Source organism: Amblyomma americanum, unplaced genomic scaffold (assembly GCF_052857255.1).
Source record: "Amblyomma americanum isolate KBUSLIRL-KWMA unplaced genomic scaffold, ASM5285725v1 scaffold_16, whole genome shotgun sequence".
NCBI lineage: Eukaryota > Metazoa > Arthropoda > Arachnida > Ixodida > Ixodidae > Amblyomma > Amblyomma americanum.
The window spans coordinates 596,917-606,672 of record NW_027526488.1 but is presented as its reverse complement, the minus strand read 5'-3'; positions in this window follow the sequence as shown (position 1 = coordinate 606,672).

Sequence of the window (9,756 nt, the reverse complement as noted above, 5' to 3'; positions counted from 1 at the left end):
CACAGGGACACTTGTAAAACCGATGTGTTCAGATTTCGCTCGTTTCGGTCTAAAACAGCTTGTTTCGTTGTATTTAGCACGAATACATGCTTTTCGCGCAGTTATAAGAGAAAAAGTTTAGACGCGTATCAGAGGAACACTTGTAAAACCGATGTGTTGTGATTTAGCTCGTTTCGGTCTAAAACAGCTTGTTTCGCTGTATTAAGCAAGAATACATGCTTTTCGCGCAGTTATAAGAGAAAAAGTTTTGACGCGTGTCACAGGGACACTTGTAAAACCGATGGGTTCAGATTTAACTCGTTTCGGTCTAAAACAGCTTGTTTCGTTGTATTAAGCACGAATACATGCTTTTCGCGCAGTTATAAGAGAAAAAGTTTAGACGCGTATCAGAGGAACAATTGTAAAACCGATGTGTTGTGATTTAGCTCGTTTCGGTCTAAAACAGCTTATTTCGCTGTATTAAGCAGAAATACATGCTTTTCGCGCAGTGATAAGAGAAAAAGCTTTAAAGGCGTGTCACAGGGACACTTGTAAAACCGATGTGTTCAGATTTACCTCGTTTCGGTCTAAAACAGCTTGTTTCGTTGGACTAAGCACAAATACATGCTTTTCGCGCAGTTATAAGAGAAAAAAGTTTTGACGCTTATCAGAGGAACACTTGTAAAACCGATGTGTTCAGATTTAGCTCGTTTCGGTCTAAAACAGCTTGTTTCGTTGTATTAAGCAAGAATACATGCTTTTCGCGCAGTTATAAGAGAAAAAGTTTTGACGCGTATTAGAGAGACATTTGTAAAACCGATGTGTTGTGATTTAGCTTGTTTCGGTCTAAAACAGCTTGTTTCGTTGTATTAAGCAAGAATACATGCTTTTCGCGCAGTTATAAGAGAAAAAGTTTTGACGCGTATTAGAGAGACACTTGTAAAACCTATGTGTTGTGATTTAACTCGTTTCGGTCTAAAACAGCTTGTTTCTTTGTATTAAGCAAGAATACATGCTTTTCGCGCAGTTATAAGAGAAAAAGTTTTGACGAGTATCACGTGGATACTTGTAAAACCGATGTGTTCAGATCTAGCTCGTTTTGGTCTAAAACAGCTTGTTTCGTTGTATTAAGCACGAATACATGCTTTTCGCGCAGTTATAAGAGAAAAAGTTTTGACGCGTATCAGAGGAACACTTGTAAAACCGGTGTTGTGATTTAGCTCGTTTCGGTCTAAGACAGCTTGTTTCGCTGTATTAGGCAAGAATACATGCTTTTCGCGCAGTTATAAGAGAAAAAGTTTTGACGCGTGTCACAGGGACACTTGTAAAACAGATGTGTTCAGATTTCGCTCGTTTCGGTCTAAAACAGCTTGTTTCGTTGTATTTAGCGCGAATACATGCTTTTCGCGCAGTTATAAGAGAAAAAGTTCAGACGCGTATCAGAGGAACACTTGTAGAACCGATGTGTTGTGATTTAGCTCGTTTCGGTCTAAAACAGCTTGTTTCGCTGTATTAAGCAAGAATACATGCTTTTCGCGCAGTTATAAGAGAAAAAGTTTTGACGCGTGTGACAGGGACACTTGTAAAACCGATGTTTTCAGATTTAACTCGTTTCGGTCTAAAACAGCTTGTTTCGTTGTATTAAGCACGAATACATGCTTTTCGCGCAGTTATAAGAGAAAAAGTTTAGACGCGTATCAGAGGAACAATTGTAAAACCGATGTGTTGTGATTTAGCTCGTTTCGGTCTAAAACAGCTTATTTCGCTGTATTAAGCAGAAATACATGCTTTTCGCGCAGTGATAAGAGAAAAAGCTTTAAAGGCCTGTCACAGGGACACTTGTAAAACCGATGTGTTCAGATTTACCTCGTTTCGGTCTAAAACAGCTTGTTTCGTTGGACTAAGCACGAATACATGCTTTTCGCGCAGCTATAAGAGAAAAAAGTTTTGACGCGTATCAGAGGAACACTTGTAATTCCGATGTGTTGTGATTTAGCTCGTTTCGGTCTAAAACAGCTTGATTCGCTGTATTAAGCAAGAATACATGCTTTTCGCGCAGTTATAAGAGAAAAAGTTTTGACGCGTATTAGAGGAACACTTGTAAAACCGATGTGTTGTGATTTAGCTCGTTTTGGTCTAAAACAACTTGTTTCGCTGTATTAAGCAAGAATACATGCTTTTCGCGCAGTTATAAGAGAAAAAGTTTTGACGCGTATCAGAGGAACACTTGTAAAACCGATGTGTTCAGATTTAACTCTTTTCGGACTAAAACAGCTTGTTTCGTTGTATTAAGCACGAATACATGCTTTTCGCGCAGTTATAGGAGAAAAAGTTTTGACGAGTATCACGTGGATACTTGTAAAACCGATGTGTTCAGATTTAGCTCGTTTCGGTCTAAAACAGCTTGTTTCGTTGTATTAAGCAAGAATACATGCTTTTCGCGCAGTTATAAGAGAAAAAGTTTTGACGCGTATTAGAGAGACACTTGTAAAACCGATGTGTTGTGATTTAGCTCGTTTCGGTCTAAAACAGCTTGTTTCGCTGTATTAAGCAAGAATACATGCTTTTCGCGCAGTTATAAGAGAAAAAGTTTTGACGCGTATTAGAGGAACACTTGTAAAACCGATATGTTGTCATTTAGCTCGTTTTGGTCTAAAACAACTTGTTTCGCTGTATTAAGCAAGAATACATGCTTTACGCGCAGTTATAGAAGAAAAAGTTTTGACGAGTATCACGTGGATACTTGTAAAACCGATGTATTCAGATTTAGCTCGTTTCGGTCTAAAACAGCTTGTTTCGTTGTATTAAGCAAGAATACATGCTTTTCGCGCAGTTATGAGAAAAAGTTTTGACGCGTATCAGAGGAACACTTGTAAAACCGATGTGTTGTGATTTAGCTCGTTTCGGTCTAAAACAGCTTGTTTCGCTGTATTAAGCAAGAATACATGCTTTTCGCGCAGTTATAAGAGAAAAAGTTTTGACGCGTGTCACAGGGACACTTGTAAAACCGATGTGTTCAGATTTCGCTCGTTTCGGTCTAAAACAGCTTGTTTCGTTGTATTTAGCACGAATACATGCTTTTCGCGCAGTTATAAGAGAAAAAGTTTAGACGCGTATCAGAGGAACACTTGTAAAACCGATGTGTTGTGATTTAGCTCGTTTCGGTCTAAAACAGCTTGTTTCGCTGTATTAAGCAAGAATACATGCTTTTCGCGCAGTTATAAGAGAAAAAGTTTTGACGCGTGTCACAGGGACACTTGTAAAACCGATGGGTTCAGATTTAACTCGTTTCGGTCTAAAACAGCTTGTTTCGTTGTATTAAGCACGAATACATGCTTTTCGCGCAGTTATAAGAGAAAAAGTTTAGACGCGTATCAGAGGAACAATTGTAAAACCGATGTGTTGTGATTTAGCTCGTTTCGGTCTAAAACAGCTTATTTCGCTGTATTAAGCAGAAATACATGCTTTTCGCGCAGTGATAAGAGAAAAAGCTTTAAAGGCGTGTCACAGGGACACTTGTAAAACCGATGTGTTCAGATTTACCTCGTTTCGGTCTAAAACAGCTTGTTTCGTTGGACTAAGCACAAATACATGCTTTTCGCGCAGTTATAAGAGAAAAAAGTTTTGACGCTTATCAGAGGAACACTTGTAAAACCGATGTGTTCAGATTTAGCTCGTTTCGGTCTAAAACAGCTTGTTTCGTTGTATTAAGCAAGAATACATGCTTTTCGCGCAGTTATAAGAGAAAAAGTTTTGACGCGTATTAGAGAGACATTTGTAAAACCGATGTGTTGTGATTAACTTGTTTCGGTCTAAAACAGCTTGTTTCGTTGTATTAAGGAAGAATACATGCTTTTCGCGCAGTGATAAGAGAAAAAGCTTTAAAGGCCTGTCACAGGGACACTTGTAAAACCGATGTGTTCAGATTTACCTCGTTTCGGTCTAAAACAGCTTGTTTCGTTGGACTAAGCACGAATACATGCTTTTCGCGCAGCTATAAGAGAAAAAAGAGTTGACGCGTATCAGAGGAAGACTTGTAAAAGCGATGTGTTGTGATTTAGCTCGTTTCGGTCTAAAACAGCTTGTTTCGCTGTATTAAGCAAGAATACATGCTTTTCGCGCAGTTATAAGAGAAAAAATTTTGACGCGTATCAGAGGAACACTTGTAAAACCGATGTGTTGTGATTTAGCTCGTTTTGGTCTAAAACAGCTTGTTTCGCTGTATTAAGCAGGAATACATGCTTTTCGCGCAGTTATAAGAGAAAAAGTTTTAAAGGCATGTCACAAGGACACTTGTAAAACCGATGTGTTCAGATTTACCTTGTTTCGGTCTAAAACAGCTTGTTTCGTTGGACTAAGCAAGAATACATGCTTTTCGCGCAGTTATAAGAGAAAAAAGTTTTGACGCGTATCAGAGGAACACTTGTAATTCCGATGTGTTGTGATTTAGCTCGTTTCGGTCTAAAACAGCTTGATTCGCTGTATTAAGCAAGAATACATGCTTTTCGCGCAGTTATAAGAGAAAAAGTTTTGACGCGTATTAGAGGAACACTTGTAAAACCGATGTGTTGTGATTTAGCTCGTTTTGGTCTAAAACAACTTGTTTCGCTGTATTAAGCAAGAATACATGCTTTTCGCGCAGTTATAAGAGAAAAAGTTTTGACGCGTATCAGAGGAACACTTGTAAAACCGATGTGTTCAGATTTAACTCTTTTCGGACTAAAACAGCTTGTTTCGTTGTATTAAGCACGAATACATGCTTTTCGCGCAGTTATAGGAGAAAAAGTTTTGACGAGTATCACGTGGATACTTGTAAAACCGATGTATTCAGATTTAGCTCGTTTCGGTCTAAAACAGCTTGTTTCGTTGTATTAAGCAAGAATACATGCTTTTCGCGCAGTTATGAGAAAAAGTTTTGACGCGTATCAGAGGAACACTTGTAAAACCGATGTGTTGTGATTTAGCTCGTTTCGGTCTAAAACAGCTTGTTTCGCTGTATTAAGCAAGAATACATGCTTTTCGCGCAGTTATAAGAGAAAAAGTTTTGACGCGTGTCACAGGGACACTTGTAAAACCGATGTGTTCAGATTTCGCTCGTTTCGGTCTAAAACAGCTTGTTTCGTTGTATTTAGCACGAATACATGCTTTTCGCGCAGTTATAAGAGAAAAAGTTTAGACGCGTATCAGAGGAACACTTGTAAAACCGATGTGTTGTGATTTAGCTCGTTTCGGTCTAAAACAGCTTGTTTCGCTGTATTAAGCAAGAATACATGCTTTTCGCGCAGTTATAAGAGAAAAAGTTTTGACGCGTGTCACAGGGACACTTGTAAAACCGATGGGTTCAGATTTAACTCGTTTCGGTCTAAAACAGCTTGTTTCGTTGTATTAAGCACGAATACATGCTTTTCGCGCAGTTATAAGAGAAAAAGTTTAGACGCGTATCAGAGGAACAATTGTAAAACCGATGTGTTGTGATTTAGCTCGTTTCGGTCTAAAACAGCTTATTTCGCTGTATTAAGCAGAAATACATGCTTTTCGCGCAGTGATAAGAGAAAAAGCTTTAAAGGCGTGTCACAGGGACACTTGTAAAACCGATGTGTTCAGATTTACCTCGTTTCGGTCTAAAACAGCTTGTTTCGTTGGACTAAGCACAAATACATGCTTTTCGCGCAGTTATAAGAGAAAAAAGTTTTGACGCTTATCAGAGGAACACTTGTAAAACCGATGTGTTCAGATTTAGCTCGTTTCGGTCTAAAACAGCTTGTTTCGTTGTATTAAGCAAGAATACATGCTTTTCGCGCAGTTATAAGAGAAAAAGTTTTGACGCGTATTAGAGAGACATTTGTAAAACCGATGTGTTGTGATTTAGCTTGTTTCGGTCTAAAACAGCTTGTTTCGTTGTATTAAGCAAGAATACATGCTTATCGCGCAGTTATAAGAGAAAAAGTTTTGACGCGTATTAGAGAGACACTTGTAAAACCTATGTGTTGTGATTTAACTCGTTTCGGTCTAAAACAGCTTGTTTCTTTGTATTAAGCAAGAATACATGCTTTTCGCGCCGTTATAAGAGAAAAAGTTTTGACGAGTATCACGTGGATACTTGTAAAACCGATGTGTTCAGATCTAGCTCGTTTTGGTCTAAAACAGCTTGTTTCGTTGTATTAAGCACGAATACATGCTTTTCGCGCAGTTATAAGAGAAAAAGTTTTGACGCGTATCAGAGGAACACTTGTAAAACCGGTGTTGTGATTTAGCTCGTTTCGGTCTAAGACAGCTTGTTTCGCTGTATTAGGCAAGAATACATGCTTTTCGCGCAGTTATAAGAGAAAAAGTTTTGACGCGTGTCACAGGGACACTTGTAAAACAGATGTGTTCAGATTTCGCTCGTTTCGGTCTAAAACAGCTTGTTTCGTTGTATTTAGCGCGAATACATGCTTTTCGCGCAGTTATAAGAGAAAAAGTTCAGACGCGTATCAGAGGAACACTTGTAAAACCGATGTGTTGTGATTTAGCTCGTTTCGGTCTAAAACAGCTTGTTTCGCTGTATTAAGCAAGAATACATGCTTTTCGCGCAGTTATAAGAGAAAAAGTTTTGACGCGTGTGACAGGGACACTTGTAAAACCGATGTGTTCAGATTTAACTCGTTTCGGTCTAAAACAGCTTGTTTCGTTGTATTAAGCACGAATACATGCTTTTCGCGCAGTTATAAGAGAAAAAGTTTAGACGCGTATCAGAGGAACAATTGTAAAACCGATGTGTTGTGATTTAGCTCGTTTCGGTCTAAAACAGCTTATTTCGCTGTATTAAGCAGAAATACATGCTTTTCGCGCAGTGATAAGAGAAAAAGCTTTAAAGGCCTGTCACAGGGACACTTGTAAAACCGATGTGTTCAGATTTACCTCGTTTCGGTCTAAAACAGCTTGTTTCGTTGGACTAAGCACGAATACATGCTTTTCGCGCAGCTATAAGAGAAAAAAGAGTTGACGCGTATCAGAGGAAGACTTGTAAAAGCGATGTGTTGTGATTTAGCTCGTTTCGGTCTAAAACAGCTTGTTTCGCTGTATTAAGCAAGAATACATGCTTTTCGCGCAGTTATAAGAGAAAAAATTTTGACGCGTATCAGAGGAACACTTGTAAAACCGATGTGTTGTGATTTAGCTCGTTTTGGTCTAAAACAGCTTGTTTCGCTGTATTAAGCAGGAATACATGCTTTTCGCGCAGTTATAAGAGAAAAAGTTTTAAAGGCATGTCACAAGGACACTTGTAAAACCGATGTGTTCAGATTTACCTTGTTTCGGTCTAAAACAGCTTGTTTCGTTGGACTAAGCAAGAATACATGCTTTTCGCGCAGTTATAAGAGAAAAAAGTTTTGACGCGTATCAGAGGAACACTTGTAATTCCGATGTGTTGTGATTTAGCTCGTTTCGGTCTAAAACAGCTTGATTCGCTGTATTAAGCAAGAATACATGCTTTTCGCGCAGTTATAAGAGAAAAAGTTTTGACGCGTATTAGAGGAACACTTGTAAAACCGATGTGTTGTGATTTAGCTCGTTTTGGTCTAAAACAACTTGTTTCGCTGTATTAAGCAAGAATACATGCTTTTCGCGCAGTTATAAGAGAAAAAGTTTTGACGCGTATCAGAGGAACACTTGTAAAACCGATGTGTTCAGATTTAACTCTTTTCGGACTAAAACAGCTTGTTTCGTTGTATTAAGCACGAATACATGCTTTTCGCGCAGTTATAGGAGAAAAAGTTTTGACGAGTATCACGTGGATACTTGTAAAACCGATGTGTTCAGATTTAGCTCGTTTCGGTCTAAAACAGCTTGTTTCGTTGTATTAAGCAAGAATACATGCTTTTCGCGCAGTTATAAGAGAAAAAGTTTTGACGCGTATTAGAGAGACACTTGTAAAACCGATGTGTTGTGATTTAGCTCGTTTCGGTCTAAAACAGCTTGTTTCGCTGTATTAAGCACGAATACATGCTTTTCGCGCAGTTATAAGAGAAAAAGTTTTGACGCGTATTAGAGGAACACTTGTAAAACCGATGTGTTGTCATTTAGCTCGTTTTGGTCTAAAACAACTTGTTTCGCTGTATTAAGCAAGAATACATGCTTTACGCGCAGTTATAGAAGAAAAAGTTTTGACGAGTATCACGTGGATACTTGTAAAACCGATGTATTCAGATTTAGCTCGTTTCGGTCTAAAACAGCTTGTTTCGTTGTATTAAGCAAGAATACATGCTTTTCGCGCAGTTATGAGAAAAAGTTTTGACGCGTATCAGAGGAACACTTGTAAAACCGATGTGTTGTGATTTAGCTCGTTTCGGTCTAAAACAGCTTGTTTCGCTGTATTAAGCAAGAATACATGCTTTTCGCGCAGTTATAAGAGAAAAAGTTTTGACGCGTATTAGAGGAACACTTGTAAAACCGATGTGTTGTGATTTAGCTCGTTTTGGTCTAAAACAACTTGTTTCGCTGTATTAAGCAAGAATACATGCTTTACGCGCAGTTATAGAAGAAAAAGTTTTGACGAGTATCACGTGGATACTTGTAAAACCGATGTATTCAGATTTAGCTCGTTTCGGTCTAAAACAGCTTGTTTCGTTGTATTAAGCAAGAATACATGCTTTTCGCGCTGTTATGAGAAAAAGTTTTGACGCGTATCAGAGGAACACTTGTAAAACCGATGTGTTGTGATTTAGCTCGTTTCGGTCTAAAACAGCTTGTTTCGCTGTATTAAGCAAGAATACATGCTTTTCGCGCAGTTATAAGAGAAAAAGTTTTGACGCGTATTAGAGGAACACTTGTAAAACCGATGTGTTGTGATTTAGCTCGTTTTGGTCTAAAACAACTTGTTTCGCTGTATTAAGCAAGAATACATGCTTTTCGCGCAGTTATAAGAGAAAAAGTTTTGACGCGTGTCACAGGGACACTTGTAAAACCGATGTGTTCAGATTTCGCTCGTTTCGGTCTAAAACAGCTTGTTTCGTTGTATTTAGCACGAATACATGCTTTTCGCGCAGTTATAAGAGAAAAAGTTTAGACGCGTATCAGAGGAACACTTGTAAAACCGATGTGTTGTGATTTAGCTCGTTTCGGTCTAAAACAGTTTGTTTCGCTGTATTAAGCAAGAATACATGCTTTTCGCGCAGTTATAAGAGAAAAAGTTTTGACGCGTGTCACAGGGACACTTGTAAAACCGATGGGTTCAGATTTAACTCGTTTCGGTCTAAAACAGCTTGTTTCGTTGTATTAAGCACGAATACATGCTTTTCGCGCAGTTATAAGAGAAAAAGTTTAGACGCGTATCAGAGGAACAATTGTAAAACCGATGTGTTGTGATTTAGCTCGTTTCGGTCTAAAACAGCTTATTTCGCTGTATTAAGCAGAAATACATGCTTTTCGCGCAGTGATAAGAGAAAAAGCTTTAAAGGCGTGTCACAGGGACACTTGTAAAACCGATGTGTTCAGATTTACCTCGTTTCGGTCTAAAACAGCTTGTTTCGTTGGACTAAGCACGAATACATGCTTTTCGCGCAGTTATAAGAGAAAAAAGTTTTGACGCTTATCAGAGGAACACTTGTAAAACCGATGTGTTCAGATTTAGCTCGTTTCGGTCTAAAACAGCTTGTTTCGTTGTATTAAGCAAGAATACATGCTTTTCGCGCAGTTATAAGAGAAAAAGTTTTGACGCGTATTAGAGAGACATTTGTAAAACCGATGTGTTGTGATTTAGCTTGTTTCGGTCTAAAACAGCTTGTTTCGTTGTATTAA